The 16,799-nt window shown below is 47.4% G+C and overlaps 1 protein-coding gene and 1 long non-coding RNA gene across 2 annotated transcripts in view; one reads left to right on the forward strand and one right to left on the reverse strand.

Annotated features, from left to right (window-relative positions):
* The window catches only part of MAF (MAF bZIP transcription factor), a 352,153-nt gene that overhangs the window by 116,549 nt on the left and 218,805 nt on the right, over positions 1–16,799 (reverse strand). The window lies entirely within an intron of this gene.
* LOC139082213 (uncharacterized) lies at positions 11,536–14,226 on the forward strand. Its single transcript, XR_011537990.1, has 2 exons — positions 11,536–11,726; positions 12,235–14,226. It is a non-coding gene; the product is annotated as an uncharacterized lncRNA (long non-coding RNA).

A 16,799-nucleotide genomic window follows, 5' to 3' on the forward strand; every position in this document is an offset into this window, starting at 1 on the left:
CCTGTGAAGGGAAAATGCAGTATACCCGCTTTCGGCATTTTATTTTTAAGGCAAAGAAACAAAGTACAACTTCAAGATGATTGTTTTTCATCAGTGTCTTTGGAAGAACCTTTTAATCAAGCAACCCCTAACAAGATTATCTCTTTGGAGGAAAATAAAGCCAATGCCAGGTTTCTTTCTTCCCCCTCCCCCTTAAAAGCATCCTGCCAAGTTCTACCGGCCATTCATTAGCAAGTTCTTCAATTTAAAAAGTTACCATCTACTCACCATCCTGGTGAAGCTGTCAGTTGCTGAGCGATGGAACACAGCCAACTGATTAGTTTTGATGGACTGCGGTGTGGAAATCCAGTCTCTGTCACTGAAGTGCCTGTTCATCCAATTAACCAAATTACTACGGGGAACTCTAGCCAAGTGCAACGCTTAGTGGCCGGCTGCTGGGGAGGGTAGGGATGGGGGAGGAGGGGATGTTATCAAATGCCCGCTCCACCTTCCCTGTACTCGGGCCAAAAACAATGCTAAGCAGAGAGAAGAGCAGAACCCGCCCGCCAGCCCTACCTCTTTCCTGCCTGGCATGAAGACTTACGTGTGACCCTTTAAAGGCTGTCTCAGTGTTCTTATTCTCATCCGGAGTGGTGTTATTTTTTATTTAGTCGCTTAACACCTACTTCTAAGGCACCTACTGTGTGTGAGGCACTGTGCTTGCAGCTGAGCATGTAGTGGAGAACAAAATCAAGGCTATGCCCTTCTGGAATTTGCATTCTAGCAGGGAGAGACAGTTGACAGCAAAATGGTGCAACCTTGACACCCTTGGTGTTTGGGGCCACACCATTCTTTGTGGTGGGGGCCATCCTGGGCACTGTAGGATGTTGAACAGCATCCCTGGTCTCCACCCACTAGAGGCCAATAGTACCCACCTGAGTTGTGACAACAAACTGAGTATGTCTCAAGACTTTACCAACTGCAATATCAACTCGCCCCTTGGCCCGCCGTCCCCCACTGAGAACCGCTGCTCAACAGTTAGGCAAATAAATAGAACACTACTGGTTGTGAGACGCACTGGGAAGGAAGGAAAGAGATAGAGGTGAAAGAGAGGCAAATGGGTGGTCAGGGAAGGCTCTCCGGGGAGGTGACCTTTAAGCCGGCACCTCAGAGCTGGAGAAGAGACTTCCGGGCAGAGGGAACTAAGGGGCAAAGGCCAGCAGCATGGTGCAGAGGAACAAGTGCTAGGAGGAGCCAGGTGTGACCAGAAGGGCGTGTAGGAGTGCGTGTGGGACACACGATGGGGAAGGAGACGAATGCAGGGATGCAGCCTAGCTCTTGTCGCCACAGTGAGGCGTTTGGGTTTGATTTTAAGCACAAGAAAGAGAGGCAGTATAGTGTGGTCAGGTGCCAGAGCCAGACTGTCTGTGCCTCAGTTTCCCCATCTGCGGAACAGAGGCAAGAGAAGCAGCTGTGCGGTAGAGCCGTGATGAGGATTCCATGAGCTCATGCACGTGAGGTGCGGAGGCGGGAGCCTGGTACGCGGGAACCTCTCTGGCCGCCCAGTGGGGTGCTGGAGCTGGAATTGGCTCTGGATAGGTGCCTGCAGGCACCCCTCCTCTGCTTACATCACTCTCAGAGCTTGAAATGGGCCCTGGCGGGAGTATCTACACCACGGAAACTGGCAGATGTTAGGAGTCAGCGTTTCCCCCCACCCCCGGAGTGCCGATAGTTAAGCATCTACCAGTACACCTGTGCTTATTCGTTATTATCATTAGATTGGCTACTGAAGGGTTTTGAGCACAGGAGTGACATGACTGGGTTTACGTTTTTAAGATGTAACTGGCTATTCTGTAGAGAATAGATTGAGAGGTGAAGCAGGGGGACAGGTCAGGCGGCCACGGGTGTTGTGTAGCCGAGAGATGGTCAACTGGACCGGGTGGGGAGGTGGGCTTGGAGAGCGAGGTCAGATTTGAGACTTATCCTGGAGATAAAAGGAACGGACCTGCTGGGGGATTGGATGAGACAGAATGGACAGAATAGGGATGATGTTTCTGGTTTTAGGAGCCAGAGGGCATGTGACGTGATGTCTATATCACGACCACTACCAGCAGCGATAACAACAACAAAATTCGTGGTTGCCTTTTGTTAAGCAGCGACCTGCTGGGCACAGACAACTTCCATGTATTTCTCTGATCTTCTCTAAAAGGCTGCGAGAGATTTATAATTAGATTTAGCTACCTGTTGTGGATGGACACAGGCTCAGAGGAGGGAAGCGTCTTGCCCAGAGCCTCCCAGGGAGCAGGTGGCACATCCGGGTCTCAGCCAGCTCTCTGTGACGTGGGAGCTGGTACCTGCCACCAGCCTGCCTCACTTTCCCTCCTTCCATTCTGAATCTGCTCTACAAATGCCCTGGGCTGTGGAAGAGGGGCCTCCTTGTTCTTGGGGTGTCTTTGGGGTTGATGCCCAGGTATATTCTTCATAGTATTTTTCAAGTACGGAAATCCAGGAGAGGCTGCAGCATGGGGAAGGTAAAAAGGGGCTAGGGGCCGGCCCTCTGGCCGAGGGGTTAAGTTCGAGCGCTCTGCTTTGCTGGTCTGGGGTTTGCTGGTTCTGATCCTGGGTGTGGACCTAGACACTGCTTATCAAGCCATGCTGTAGTGGCGTCCCACATAGAGGAACTGGAATGACTTACAACTAGGATATATAACTATGTACTGGGACTTTGGGGAGGAAAAAAAAAGAGGAAAATTGGCAACAGATGTTAGCTCAGGGCCAATCTTCCGCACCAAAAATAAATAAATAAAAGCAGAAAAAAATGAGTGAAGAAAATTAAAAAGAAAGAAATACTGGATAGCCAATGCAACAACAACAAAATAAATAAAATAAATAAAAGAGGCTAGGTCTTGCCTCCCTCACCTCCATGCACTTTTCCCAAACTTTCTGAGACTCTCCTTGTCAGGTTTAAAAAGATTCAAAGAGGTGGCCTAAAGTTCCTGGGCAGGTAATTAACATCATCCTCCTCCTCCTCATGACAAAACTAACATTTATTGACATTAACGCATACAAGTACATTAACATATATTGTTGAATTGATAGCAATGCAATAGGCATAGAGCAAAACATCTCACCTAGTTGGCCTACTAGAACTCTGAGAGGTGGGTCACACAGTTAACCCAAAATATAGATGGAGAAAAGGAGGCTTAGAAAAGATGAAAGAAGTTGCTTAGGTCACATGGCCAGTAAGTGGCAGAGCCAGAATTCAAATCCATGAGAGTTCACGGGGTTTTGGGGCTCCAAAATGCTTGTTCTTATAATTAAATTGTTCTCTAGATCATTGGTTGCTTCAAAAAGGCTGAGATCTGCAAATGTCTTTCGGTGTCTTTTTTCCTCAATGCTGGTAATATGAGGTGCTTACAGAAAAAGTCCTTTTGACACCCTGCCTTGTTCCCACCCCAAGGGTGTCAGCCACCTCAGCCAGGTGAAAACTTGAGGTGGAGGCAAAAAAAGACAATGCTTGTCAAGGCAAGTGGATGTGGGATGGGAACAGAGAGACGCTCTGTCTCTCTGGCTGACATCATGCCACCCGTAAGGAAACGTGTCCCAGTGCCACAAATCTAAGATCATGACAAATTCTGCCTGTGGGCTCTGATCAGCAAGGGGGGAAAAAAACTGTTTGTGTGTTCCAGTTCTTCTCGGCTTGTTATTTGCTGTAAGTAGTTGATAGAACAGGACAGACTTTAAGGATTTGATACATCAGCATCTGACTCCATCATCTTGGCTGAATGGTCTCTTGAGAAGGGCTGGAACGAGCGTATCTGGAACTGGGCAACTGTGTCACATTGCTGAAACCCACATGTGTAGATAACCCTTAAAATGTTCCATAGAGTTTGTCAAAAAAGTACACAAACCACCACACCGACCACAGTCATAAGTGGAAATATTCTTTTTTTTTTTTGCTTTTCATTTTACTTGAAAACAGATTGCCTGGGCCGTATCATTATTTGTGTCAGTTGCATCGATACTTTCCTTGGCTCAGAGACGGGCGTAAAGTGGCTGTCGTGAATGCAAATTTTGTGGTAAAGGCCATTTATATTAGCAAACTCCTGACTCTTCAATCAATAATCTTTAAAATGCCATCTGGATTATGTCTCTCTTTGGATTATTTATTAGGATTCTTCCTGCTGCAACTGGGATGGCAGATCCGCCTGTCTTGGGCAACACGTCTGAACGTTTCTAAATGGTTTATTGACTTGGTCTTCCTACCCCCACCTCCCCAACACACTTTTTTTTTTCTTAATAGGCTGGTCTAGTGACATATGAGACAACCTCAGGGTGTGGTTCTGACAGTTAAAAACAAAACTGTGCTTCCTTGGTGAAATCAGTCTGATGCTGGCATTTCTATGTCCCCTGAAAACTTTGAAATGTTCGTATGTGCTCACTAAACCCTGGCCCCAATGTCACTTGCTCACCCCAGAGGTATCCGCATTCTACAGATGCACGCGATGCCTGTGACCTTGAAGGTACTTCTGAAGGCTCATCCAAGGAATTCCCTGACACTCCTGCTAAAAGGAAGCTGGTGTTTGCTCCTAAGCACTCAGCTTCTGTAGAGGGGTAGACACGCTTTTACACCTCTCAACAACCCCGGAGGGAGGAATCCTTGCACCTGTTTTTCAGGTGAGAAAGCTGAGGCCCCAGTGAAGTTAAATAATTCTCCCAGGGGGCTGAGGGAGATTGGACCCCTGTCACTGGCATTCTTCAGAGCCGTGCTTAATGAAGCATCCTTTCATTATGAGTCTCCTGGAGTCCTGGGTAAACATTTAACTCCTTGTCCAGACTGGGATGATTCTGAGCATGAAGGGGGTGCTATTAATAATTATGCTCATCATATGTCATCAGGACATTGTTTAATAAGCACCCCAGTGGACTCTAATCATTGCAGAGTTGTCCCCAGATCATGGTTGGCGCCTTTGGAATCATCTAGAGAGCTCTACCTCCCCTGTGTATTCACATTTGGAATGTCTGGTCTGGGGTTCAGGAGTTTTCTTTTCTGTTTTATTTTATTTGTTTGAGGAAGATTAGCCATGAGCTAACATCTGCCGCCGATCCTCCTCTTTCTGCTGAGGAAGATTGGCCCTGAGCTAAGATCCGTGGCCATCTTCCTCTACTTTATATGTGGGACGCCTGCCACAGCATGGCTTGACAAGCGGTGTGTAGGTCCACACTCAGGATCCGAACTGGTGAACCCCGGGCCACTGATGTGGAATGTGCGCATGTAACCACTGCACCATCAGGCTGGCCTGGATTTTGCATTTCTAACAAGAGTTTCTAATGTTCTTACTAAATTTGGGAATCACTATCAAGGATATAGGACAGCCTTCCATTTCAATACATTTGGGGAGGTAGGAAAATCTTCATCTTAACTCTTTTTTTCAATTTGTTATCTTCTTTTGTTATGGCTATAGACAAAGAGAAGGAATATTCTCCACCACTCCCAGGCTGCTGTGTGACCTTGGGGCAAGTTACTTTACTTCTCTGTGCCCTAGTTTACTCAAGTTTACAAAAGGAATATTTATAAGGATATCTAGATTTAATTGTTTAACATTTAAATTACTTAGAATTGTGCTTCACATGTAGAAAGAGCTCCCTAAATGTAACGACCAATATTTTTACCTGGACCTGATTTTTCCCAACCTGCTTCACGATTTTTATAGTCTTTTTGTTTCTCATGACGTTTGTATATTACTTTATCTGATTACAATATAATATGTTTCCCAACTCTTATTCACCATGCTGCCTCCTGTCATCTGCCCACCTATTGTCACTCTACTCAAAACCAATTTTGTGTAATTCTTCCTATTCCATCTGACTTTGTCCTAAAATACAACAGGGATAATTTGCTAAAATAATGATGTACTAAAAACAGTAAGAATTGGTATTCTAAAAAAGAGAAAAAGGCATCATTAAAAATATTTCTTCAACAAGCTTTGTCATGGCTGCATAGTATTCCAGTATGTATATATACCATACTTTAGTTACTAGTTGCATATTGTTGGATATTCAGGTTGCTTCTGTGTTTGGATAGTATAATTATTTGTTTACTTGTTTGTTTATGTGCTCTGATTAGCTTTTATAGTTTCTTCTAGATGAAGCCAAAAGAATGATTTTGAATTTGGGCAATTTAATTCTGTTAGGAAGAGAGTCTGAATACATAAGCTCTGACTCAGGACTCCTTCTTTGTAACTCTGTTTCCTACTCCAATTTGGCCTAAGGAAAACAGGGCCAAGAACTGACTGAAATGAATACTTACTACACAATAAAAAATAAGTAATACTCTGAAACCAAAAAAAAAAAAAAAAAAGGGTCACTCTTGGTTTAATGGCAAAGGAAAATAAAAAGGCTTTCCTTTTCACGTTGAAATCTAAGTAAAGCCTTCCAAGGGTTTAGTCTTCGACTTCAAGGAAGGAGAAAGGATCTTTAAGCTGAGGACGGACTGTTTCTGTCTTATTTTGTGTGGTGAGAGCAAACATCGCAGCAGATCGCAATGATACTGGAGAACACATGTATCTTCTTCCTGTGTACGTGTGTCCTATTACCCTATTTTAATAGTTAAACTATGCATTTATAACAGACGGAGACTGAAATCAATGTGCACGTTTCCAATTTGTAAACACCCAAGGATGATTCTTTTGCGTAGTTTTGCTTACTTCCCAAGGAGAATTGACAAATGATGCTCTTAGTATTTGACAAGATTTAACCTGCTGTCAAAATAATCCCAAGACTTTTTTTTTTTAACTCACAAATAAAGTAAGACCAACAGTGTGACACAGTGGAGCCGTTAGAGAAAGATATCCCTGGATGAATCCAGACTCCGCCACGTAGCAGCTGTGTGACCTTGAGCAAGTTTCTAAACCCAGCACCTGGTATGGGATCCGGTGGTTAGAGAGCTCCCAACTAATGGCGCCTGTTCTTGTCAGAAACTTGCCAGGTGACATCACTTGCGGAATGACCAGCAGCAACATGGAAGCTCCACGTGGAAGACAGGTCCTTGCTGGAGGAATATAACCTTCCATTTTGATTGCAGCTGCCCAGACAAACAACTGGGTGTGCAGAAATAAGTGTGAGGCATGTGCAAAGCCCCATGTTCCCTCCATGCAGGGCTCTGCCTTCCAATGAGCTCATCCACTGAGTCTGATCCAGCGGGTCACACACAGCAGACGTGAGCAGCGAGCCAGGAGTGCTGGTCCTAACATTTGCATAGCACGTGAAAGTTGACGAGGAGCATCGGCTCCAAACCCAAAGCGAAGCTGTCCCCTGGATCCGTTTTAATGGGCATCGGCGACTTCGGTCCTTGCATGGTTGGAGTACATCTTAACTGACATTGCTCCCAGCCCTCCCTATTATCGAGAAAAGTTCTCGTGCTTCGCACGCACCGAGCAGGGAACAAAAGCGGCAGGGAGATGTCAGAGAGAGATCTGAGCCGGGTTTAAAAATGATATGCTGGCTGTCAGCGCCACTGGGCTGGGGACAGTCTGGCCATTATAAAGGTCCAGAGAGGTTGCCTTGGCAGCTGAAATTCCACGTCTGCTCGCCTCGTATCCCGTGTCCCCACACTTCCTGGACCAAGAGCTTGGGGATCTCCCCTTAACTTCTATCTTCTGCTCCCATGAGGTCCACCATCATCCACCAGCGGTCAGACTCAGGAACAATGTGTCCTTTTGCGGGTCAAATGCAATCACCTTTTTCTTGCACACTGGAGGAAAAGGCACTCTCTCTCTAAATATATAATTTTTAAATTAGGAAATCCACTCTCTATTTTTTTTTTAATATTGTCCTTTCAAGGATGTCTCTATTTGCAAATAGTTTGATCCTCTTCCTGTACGCAGCACCAACATTAGTGTGACCTTTTCCTGCTAATTGGAAAATCTTACGGAAATAAACCCTGTCAGAAAATGAGAAGTGACTCCCCCTTTGGATGGCCAAACGACCTCAGAGGGGGAAAGAAGTTCTGAATTTCTGCTCCTTTTGCACACACTGCAAAATCTTTATTACTTCGGAGAGCCTTGAAGCTCCGTAATGCCCCTCCAGTGCAAAGCGGAGTAAATAAATTTCTTCTTATGACCACTTTGGAGAAACACACAACCAGATTTACTCAGCAGGAATAGATAGTGGACAGGATAATGAAGAGAGAATAAGAATATGATCGGGGTTTACAGCCTCTTCTGTCTCTTTAAAGGGTTTTAATCCTTCAGAAACAGGATACGGGGTCCATTTCCTTAAAGATACAGTGTCCCTTCTGGGACAAGAAATGTTATAAAAAGCTAAGATGTAACATCTATCTCGCAATATTGATTGGCACTTTAGTGTGATAAAAGGGGTTGAACCTGAAGGGGAAAAGAGGAAAAAAGGTAAGCGGGAATTACTCTTTGAAGAATTCAAAGTGTCCCTATAATATCAGGCCAAACTTTGACGACAGAGAAACAAAAGCGCTCTTTGGGGCTGGTGACACGGTGACATTCATCCACAGAGCTGGATGGTGAGGGCGGGTCTCTGGAACAACTGATTCACGTCCGCCGGAAATCACTTCTGCTTTAAAAGCAATTCTGATGATTCTGATGGCACGTTCTGATTATTTCGAAATGGACCCCAAATGAGTCAGGCCAGACATTCTGATCCATTGCCATTGACCTAAAGGACGATGTTCCGTCTCTTGAGAGGCGTTGAGTTAAATGCTCCAGTGACCCAGCTCGTTCACCTCATGCCCCAGATTCAGTGAGGTCGATTTCCGTGACTCTCCTGTGCATCCCCTCCAGCGCTCTGGGATCAGCCTCGCTATTGCTCTTGCCCCTAGGCACGAAAACAGGCTCCTTTCCCTGCAAATGGGGACACCTAACCTTTGTTGAGCACTTAGTGTGCATCAAGTATTCTCACTGAATCCTCAAAATAACTTCAGTGGCAAGGTTATTAACCCCAGTTTACAGAAGGAAAAGGAGGCTCAGAGAGGCCCTGCATCTTGCCCAAGGACACACAGCGTGTAAGAGGCAGAGCTGGGATTCAAAGCCATGCCTGCCAGGATCTGAAACCCACACTCTCTCCCAGTCGTTACAACCAGATTGGGCTCCTAAGAGGGATCTGTGGTTGCCCTCCTGGGATTCAGCTCCTGACACCCTACATCCTGATGTCCTTTCTGATTTGTGGAGGACTCCAAATGTCACCCAGTTCATCTGTTTAGGAAACGACTTTTCCCCACAGCCCAAATCCCCATTCTCTCTTTTACCGTCTGCCAGGAAAGTGGAATGGTTGTCACCAAGCACAAAGTTCTTCTACTAGCCCACGGGCATCATTTATACCTGTCCCGTCCAAGCTCCTCCATGGGCTGCTAACTGCGTTGAAAACCAAACCCCTTGCCTTGGCACTGTGGCAGGGCCCTTTGCAACCTGCCTCCGATACCCCTCAGAACCCTGCCACCTCCCTCCCTGAAACTCCAAACACACACTCTGTGTTCCGCCAGTACCAAACTTCTCATTGTTACCCCCAAACACGGCACCCTTCAAAACTCTTTGCCTTTGCTCTCACTTTGATTGGTTTTTCTCCTTGAAGGCGCAACAAAAAGTCACCTCCTCCGAGAAGTCTCCCCTGAATGCCCCAGTTGGAATCACGTTAGGTACTTCCTTGCTCTGGCTTCCCATTGCCCCTTTATATTGCCTCTCCCCCGAGCCCAGCTGTTGTTATTACCCTGTATAGTGACGATTTGCTCATATCCTGGCTCTCCTTCCCTTGACTGACTGTGGATTCACTAAAGCGCAGACCATGTCCTTTTCATCTTGGGGTCCTAGGTACCTGATCCAGGTATGCTTGTTGGTGAAATAAATGAACTTGTGGGTGAGTTAACCAGCCCTTCTAAAATCCCACTATGTGCCAAGTCAGTACTGGGCCCTGGAGTTACAGAGTCACATAGACAATCTGTGACCTTAGAAACCTTTCCACCTTCAGAGAGTTCTGACCCAAGAAAGAGGATTTGAGTCTCTGGCTGGAGACAAAGAGAATTCTACAGCAGCCGTATGATACTGTGGCACATCCTCACTGGCTGTTCACCAGATCGTTTTCTTTTCCTTTTGAACATATGGTTGGAGTGCATTTCCCACCCTCCCTTGCAGTTAGGTGTGGTCACCTGACCGAGCTCTGGCTGGAGAGCAACAGTGACGAGCATCACTCCAGGCCTGGCCCATAAAAACCTCCATTGCCCCTCTGCTGTTTCTCCAACTAACTACTGACTAGAGGAGATTCCTGGGACCCAGAGGAGGGCAGAGCCACAAGACAGGAGGAGCCTGGCTGCTGAGACCCTGCCTGCAGCAGGGCCGCCCTGGGGACCTGCTCCACCAGGCACACTAGCTTTGAGTGAGCAAGAAATACAATTTTTAAAGTGTTAAGCTGCTGAGATATTGGGGTTATGTGTTCTAGCAGGTGGCCTGCCCTAACAGAGTGACAACAGAGTGTGTGTGTGTGTGTGTACACAAGATTTCTGTGATCCACCGGGTGCTCAGAAGGAACCCTAGACAATCCCAGATGGCCTGGCCCACATTTCTCTTCCACCTGCAGCTTCCAGACTCAAGGATCACTATGGACAAGCTGCCCACTTCCACAGAAAGCCTTTTGCTCGCCCTCCCTCTTTGTCAGCTGTCATAACAAGTGTCAGGCTCACTTGAAATGCTACTCCTCAAAGGGCTCTCTGTTGAGTCCTTGTTTTGGAAACTTGATGACATTCCCGTGGGTCCTACTTTCTCTTTCTGAATTTGCCAAAGATCCCTTGCCTTGCGCCCACGAGGGCTGCCGGGCTCTACCACGGGGCTGCCTCACCTCATCCCTGCCCTGTGGCCTGGGCCCCAGAGATGTATTACGGGCCGTGATTGATAAGGAGCAGAGGTGGCCCTACCTAAATGAGAAAGGCCTCTTGCTTTTGGTGTTTACAGAAAAAAAAAGACCGCTCAGCACATCGGAACGTGCTCCTCCCACCAATGCAGTGTGTTTTCAGGGCTCTCGTTCTGGGCTGCGGGAGAGAACTTTCCATTGTTGTTGTGTTTTTAATGGCAGGATACTATGAACTAGGAAGTGACAAACCAGTGGTTTCTAAATCTGCCAATCCATGCAAAAATGATCATGGAGGGGCCTGCCCGGTGGTGCAGCAGTTAAGTGCGCACGTTCCGCTTCTGCAGCCCGGGGTTCAACGATTTGGATCCCGGGTGCAGATGTGGCACTGCTTGGCAAGCCATGCTGTGGCAGGCGTCCCACGTATAAAGTGGAAGAAGGTGGACACAGATGTTAGCTCAGGGCCAGTCTTCCTCAGCAAAAAAAGGAGGATTGGCAGCAGATGTCAGCTCAGGGCTAATCGTCCTCAAAAAAAAAAAAAAAAAAAAGATCATGGGGTCCCAGAATTCCAGAGGCACAGAATCCTGGGACCTCTGAATTCTAGAACCCTGGTGGATTTGGGGAATCTTGGAGACTCAGAATCCTTTTTTAGAGCAGTCTCTAAGGCTACCAGTTCCTGGGGTGGAACTCAGAGCAGTATTCCAGCCTCCGCCACCAGTGTCCATTCCCCACCCCAGGGAGGTGCAGTGGGATGTGACGTGCCAGGTTCTCCAGTGACAAGCGTGAGGGAATAACTCGGAACAGCAGCCTGAGCACCTACTTGTCACCTCAACACATTGCTGGGAAATTCGGCAGCTCTGCCTGTGGATGGGCCTCCCCTGGTAGGCTGCCTTTTCACTTTCGTTCCCCAGGGAATAAGCGAAATGACACCAAAAATGCGAAGCCACCAGGTGTTCACACCTGGGGTAGGCAGACGGGGATGCAGTCCAGTGATGAAAATGTCACCTGTCGAGATGACATTATCCCTCCTTTTGGCCCTGATTCCTGCTTCGGAGCTGAGCCTCCTGGGAAGAGCCCGACTCAGCTCTGGGCAGCTGGAGACCTGGGGCCAGTTCTTAGGGGAAGTGGCACCTGCTTGAGGGACCTGGAAAAGTGACTGAATCACAAAATGTCCTGCCAAGGGGCTGAGGCAGCCATACCCTGAACCCAGAATTAAATCATCCTCTGAACTCCGAGAGGGTTGAGGGCCAAACTCTGGGCAAGAATAACACACCATGCAGAGGCTCTCCTCGCCTGCTTTTGCATGCTGGCGCTTACTAGCAGCAGTCACGTATCCTACCTCTTCTAGAGCTAGAAGTGTTCTAGGGTATCTTGGTTTCCATGTTTCAGCCGCGAGTAAGGAGGCCTCACGGCACAGAAGGGAAATCCAGGCTGAGAAGATCCAAGAGGCGCGAGGTTGATTCTTGCCTGCTGTTTCCTAGCTGCGGGACCTTGAGCAGTTTCTGGACTTCTCCAAGCCTGAGGATTGTTGGACGGATTACGTGAAATAATAACAGCTAATATTCATGGAGCGCTATGTGCTAGGAATTGTGGTATCACCCCAGTTAACAACAACCTTATCACCTAAGGACGATTTATCTTTTTGCAACAGATTCCAAAAATGGGGAGCCCAGGCCCAAGGTCACTGAACCAAACAGTGGTGGAGGCAGAGAGAAGAGAGCTTCCTATCACGCCGACCGAGTGGGGCTTCTGCACCTCCATGCCATTGACATTGGGAGCACGATAATTCTTTGTGGTCGGGGACTGTCTGTGCATTGTGTGATGTTTAACTAGATGCCAGTGGCACACACTTCCCATCCAGTTGTGACAAGCAAAAATGTCTCCAGACATTGCCACGTGTCAGGGAGTGGAGTTAAATCATTTGAACACCACAGAAATAGATGGAGAATCAGATAGGGTATAGATATAGGATATATCGATAGGATGTAGATATAAAGATAGTGTCTGAAACATGGAGGATCAATAAATGTCGTTATTATAATTCAAAATGTGGAACCCTTGCCCTACACTATCGTCGGGGGCAAAAGAGAGAGAGAGAAACAAGTATCAGGTTTCTCTGGCCCCAGATCATATAACGAAATCTAAATGGAATTGATAAAATATGCAAACTCATGGAGGAATTTTTCAAGTATTTTGAGGTTATGAGACCGGCTGTGTCGAGTGCGTAACTGTCACCCACACATTTGATGGCATGAATCTTACTGCACCATGTGATCCCCAACTGATGCACTGGAAGTAGGAGAGGCTGGCAGAGAGAGGGGACGTCTGTGCTGTGTCCGGCGCATGTCAGGCCCTCCCCGTTGGGAGCCTTGTGTTTGCTATGCTGTTTAATCCTCCAGGAGACCTATAAGATTGGCCTTACTTCTCTCCCTTTCCAGAGGGGCAACCCAGGTTCTGCGAGGCCAGAGGACCTTAGCCAACATGGTATAGTCAGTCTTAGGCAGAGCCAGGATTGAAATCAAAACCTTTCAGACGATGGTCCTAACTCCTGGGGCCCCCAAAAGAAAAAGAAAAAAAGCTGGCCCCAAACTCTTATTTATAGGCTCTGTGGATGGGAGTGAGTGTGCACACCCATGGCCAGCCTTCAGTGTTTTCTAGACCCGCAGAGTTTTTGGGGATCTCTGTACACCTGTCAATGTGCCATAGTCTGCAAGAAGCCCAGACACGCATGGGGGTGAAGATATATACACAGACGCTTTTAGTGCAAAGTGGACAGTACAATAGACAGGGACTCGAGAAAGGCTGTGGGAGCCAAAGAGAATGTGCAGAGGTCCTGGAATAGGTATGTGACTGGCCGTTGTGTAGGCTGGGTGACAGTCACACATTCAACACTGTTCCTTTTGGCCCAGGTTGGGGGTGGGTAGGGGCAGGTCGCGGCTGTTTCCCGGTAGAGGGAATGCTGACAGAGCTGTGAACTGAGGTTTTGAAAAGCGCTGAGCTAAAGAGAGAGGCGTAGGGAAGGGGCAGCTGGCAGATGGACAGGTGTGAGCAAGAGTCAGGTTTGGGAGAGAGTGAGGAATTAAAACATTCTAAGAGTCCACCTCTCGGTGCAGGACAAAAAGGACCGGGATGGGGGAGGGAAAATGCCAATTGCAATGCTCCATTTTATGCCCAATTCCAAGCGAAAACTATCCTTGGAAACAGTCACATCGTCCTCCCCAGGTGCATTTTAATCCATGCTTCTCCACTTCGAGTGGGCTTTCTATGGCATCATAGTTCCTGGACCCATGAACGAGATAAACTGTCTCAAAAGTAACAGGAATTTAATTTCTTCTAGTGGGAAAAAAACAAAATAAAAGGAAAAAAACCCTACAAAACAAACCATGCGTATAAGAAATTCAGATAACGTCAGATTGGGAGGAAAAACAAAAAGTGGGAGAGAGAACCCAGGAGCTGACAAAGCACTGGGGAAAGAAAAAAAACATTAAAAAACCTGTTTGGGCAACAGTCAGAAGTTGTTTCATAACATTTTAAAACCAAAGTTGGCTCCAATATAAAAGATTTCTCCTTTCTTGATAAGACTGCGTTTTTCCCCTCCACCATTTCAATGGCGCTAAAATAATCTTCGCTTTAGGACAGCTAATCCAAAGTCTATCTTCTTGAAGGATCCTTATTAAAACTCCTGCAAGCAGTTGGCAGTGCTTGGAGCTGTCTCCCCAATATTTCACAACTTTCCGTCCTGGAAGATGAATCCCACATTCTTAAAATAGAATCAGATCTCAGGCTGAAGTTGGTGGGCAGGAGGAGCTGAAACTACAGCACAAAGAAAGAGGGGGGGATGGGGGCGACCCTTGGCAAGGCACTCCCAGGGCTGGGATCTGGGTTTTCCCAGAGTCGGAGGAGGACAAGAACAGCTGGAAGGGATGCGTCCGACCGTCGCTTTCCCTCTGGCCTCCCAGTTCTTTAGAATCCTCAGAGACCTCCCTCAAGACAGAGTCTAGTCCCAGTGGGACAAGTCTAGCCCAGAGGAGTCCAGCGATAACCCCTCAGTTACAGAGAGGGGGCCTGAAGGGTCCTCCATGGCCGGTGGAGTTCTGGCACCGCAGGGCAGGGAGACAAAGGAACCTGGAATTTGGGTTGGAGGATGTGAGTTTGGGCCCCAGATCTGCTACTCTGACCTCAGAGGAGCAGCCCCATCTCCTCCGCCATGAGCTAAGCCCTGGCTCCCTGAGGGGTTTTGCTATTTAAATGAGAAAAGCGCACAGTAGGGACTCAAGTATGGCTTGTCTTAATCTAAATTGAAGTTGTTTCTAGTACTGAAGGGGAAGAGGTTGGCAAAATTGTGCCAAAGAGAAATTCTCCTGTGGCAGTCCACTCGGACCCAGAGTTATGTCACCTCTCTTGGCCCCAGCAAGGTGGCTATGGGGGAGGGGTGGTTGGCATGTGGGATGGGAACCGTGATGGGGTCCTAAGTCTTGAGAATCCAGTCACTCTGTCAATATTCCCAAAGGGAGATGAGGTTCTTTCTCAAGTGAACTTAGATGAACTCCAAATAAAAACCCTGAACAACCACAAAATAGCTTCTCCATATTCTTTTCTACAGCTAATATTTCTAGGGAATTCTCCATGCACCTCTCCTTACAGGCACATCTTCACACACAGACTCATTCATACACGTGTACACATACTCACACGTATACATGCACGCAAGCATCCACTCACATAAATGCACCTATAAACACACTGACCCAAACATTTACACATACACGCTCACACACATATGCACACTCACAAATGTGTGCATCCACAAGTCACATGCAACACACACACACATGTGCATACAAACCCATACTCATATCCATTCACTCATACACCCTTACACATGCACACACACATGCACTACACTTGCACACATGCACACTCGCACGTACATGTCTCTCCAAAACCCAATTCTTCTTGCAAGCTCCCAGTTTTAACCAAAGAGCAGGAAATCCTCGGGTCTCGCAGTCCTCTTTTCAGGTGTCTGACCCAGCTTGACAGGTCGCCTGGTTTTGCTAAAGCCAACGCAAGCAGGCTTTCCGGGCCTCAGTCTTGCACTAAATCTCTTGCTATGGAACCTTTGTCGCCTAACAGTAAGGGTGCTTGAAGCTTGCTCCCTGCCTTCCTCACCTGCCTCCCACATCCTCAACCTTGAGCCTCCTGGGTCTGCAGCCTGGGGCCACATTCCCTACAGATTCAGCCTCTGTGTCTCTGAGCGTGCTTTTCTGTCTCTTCCTTGTCCATCTGGCAAACTACCTCTCATTCCTGCACCATTCACTCAGCAATTGTTTATTGAGTACCTCCCAGGGGCCAGATTCTGGGCTGGGTGTGCATGAGTGGGGGTGGGAGGAAGAAGTGAGAAACAGAAGTGCCACTGCCCTCAAACTCACAGCTCTTTATGGCTTAGCTTCCAACATTGCTTCTTGGGAGCCTCCCACCATGGCTCTCTCCCTGCCCAGGGGAAGGGAGTCACTCCCTCTTAAGGATTCCTGCTGCTTCCACTACTACAAACCAAGTTAACATTTTCACCCCTCATCCTGGTGCTTCTCCAGTGCTCCCTAGAACTAGAAGGCAGCTCCTAGAGCCAACTGCTTAAGGCGCTCCCTGAGAATCATTCTTGACCCCTCTCTCTCCTTCCTTCCTTACCTCTCTGATCACTGCCAATCCTAAGCTTGTGACCTCCTAAATATCTCTCCAATTTGCCCTTCTCTCTATCTCCATCGCCATCATCTTATCTAAGCTGCCTACCTTGGCAGTCCTGACCCACACGATGTGCCCTTTCACTCTCTGAAGCATTTTTAAAGATCTTTCTCACCCTGCAGGGCCTTTGCACATACTGTTCCCTCTGTCTGGGACATTCCTTTCTCCATAACTCCTGCTTTCCATCAGCTCTCAGTTTAATCATTACCTTTACA

Source organism: Equus przewalskii, chromosome 3 (genome assembly GCF_037783145.1).
Source record: "Equus przewalskii isolate Varuska chromosome 3, EquPr2, whole genome shotgun sequence".
Taxonomy (NCBI): Eukaryota; Metazoa; Chordata; class Mammalia; order Perissodactyla; family Equidae; genus Equus; species Equus przewalskii.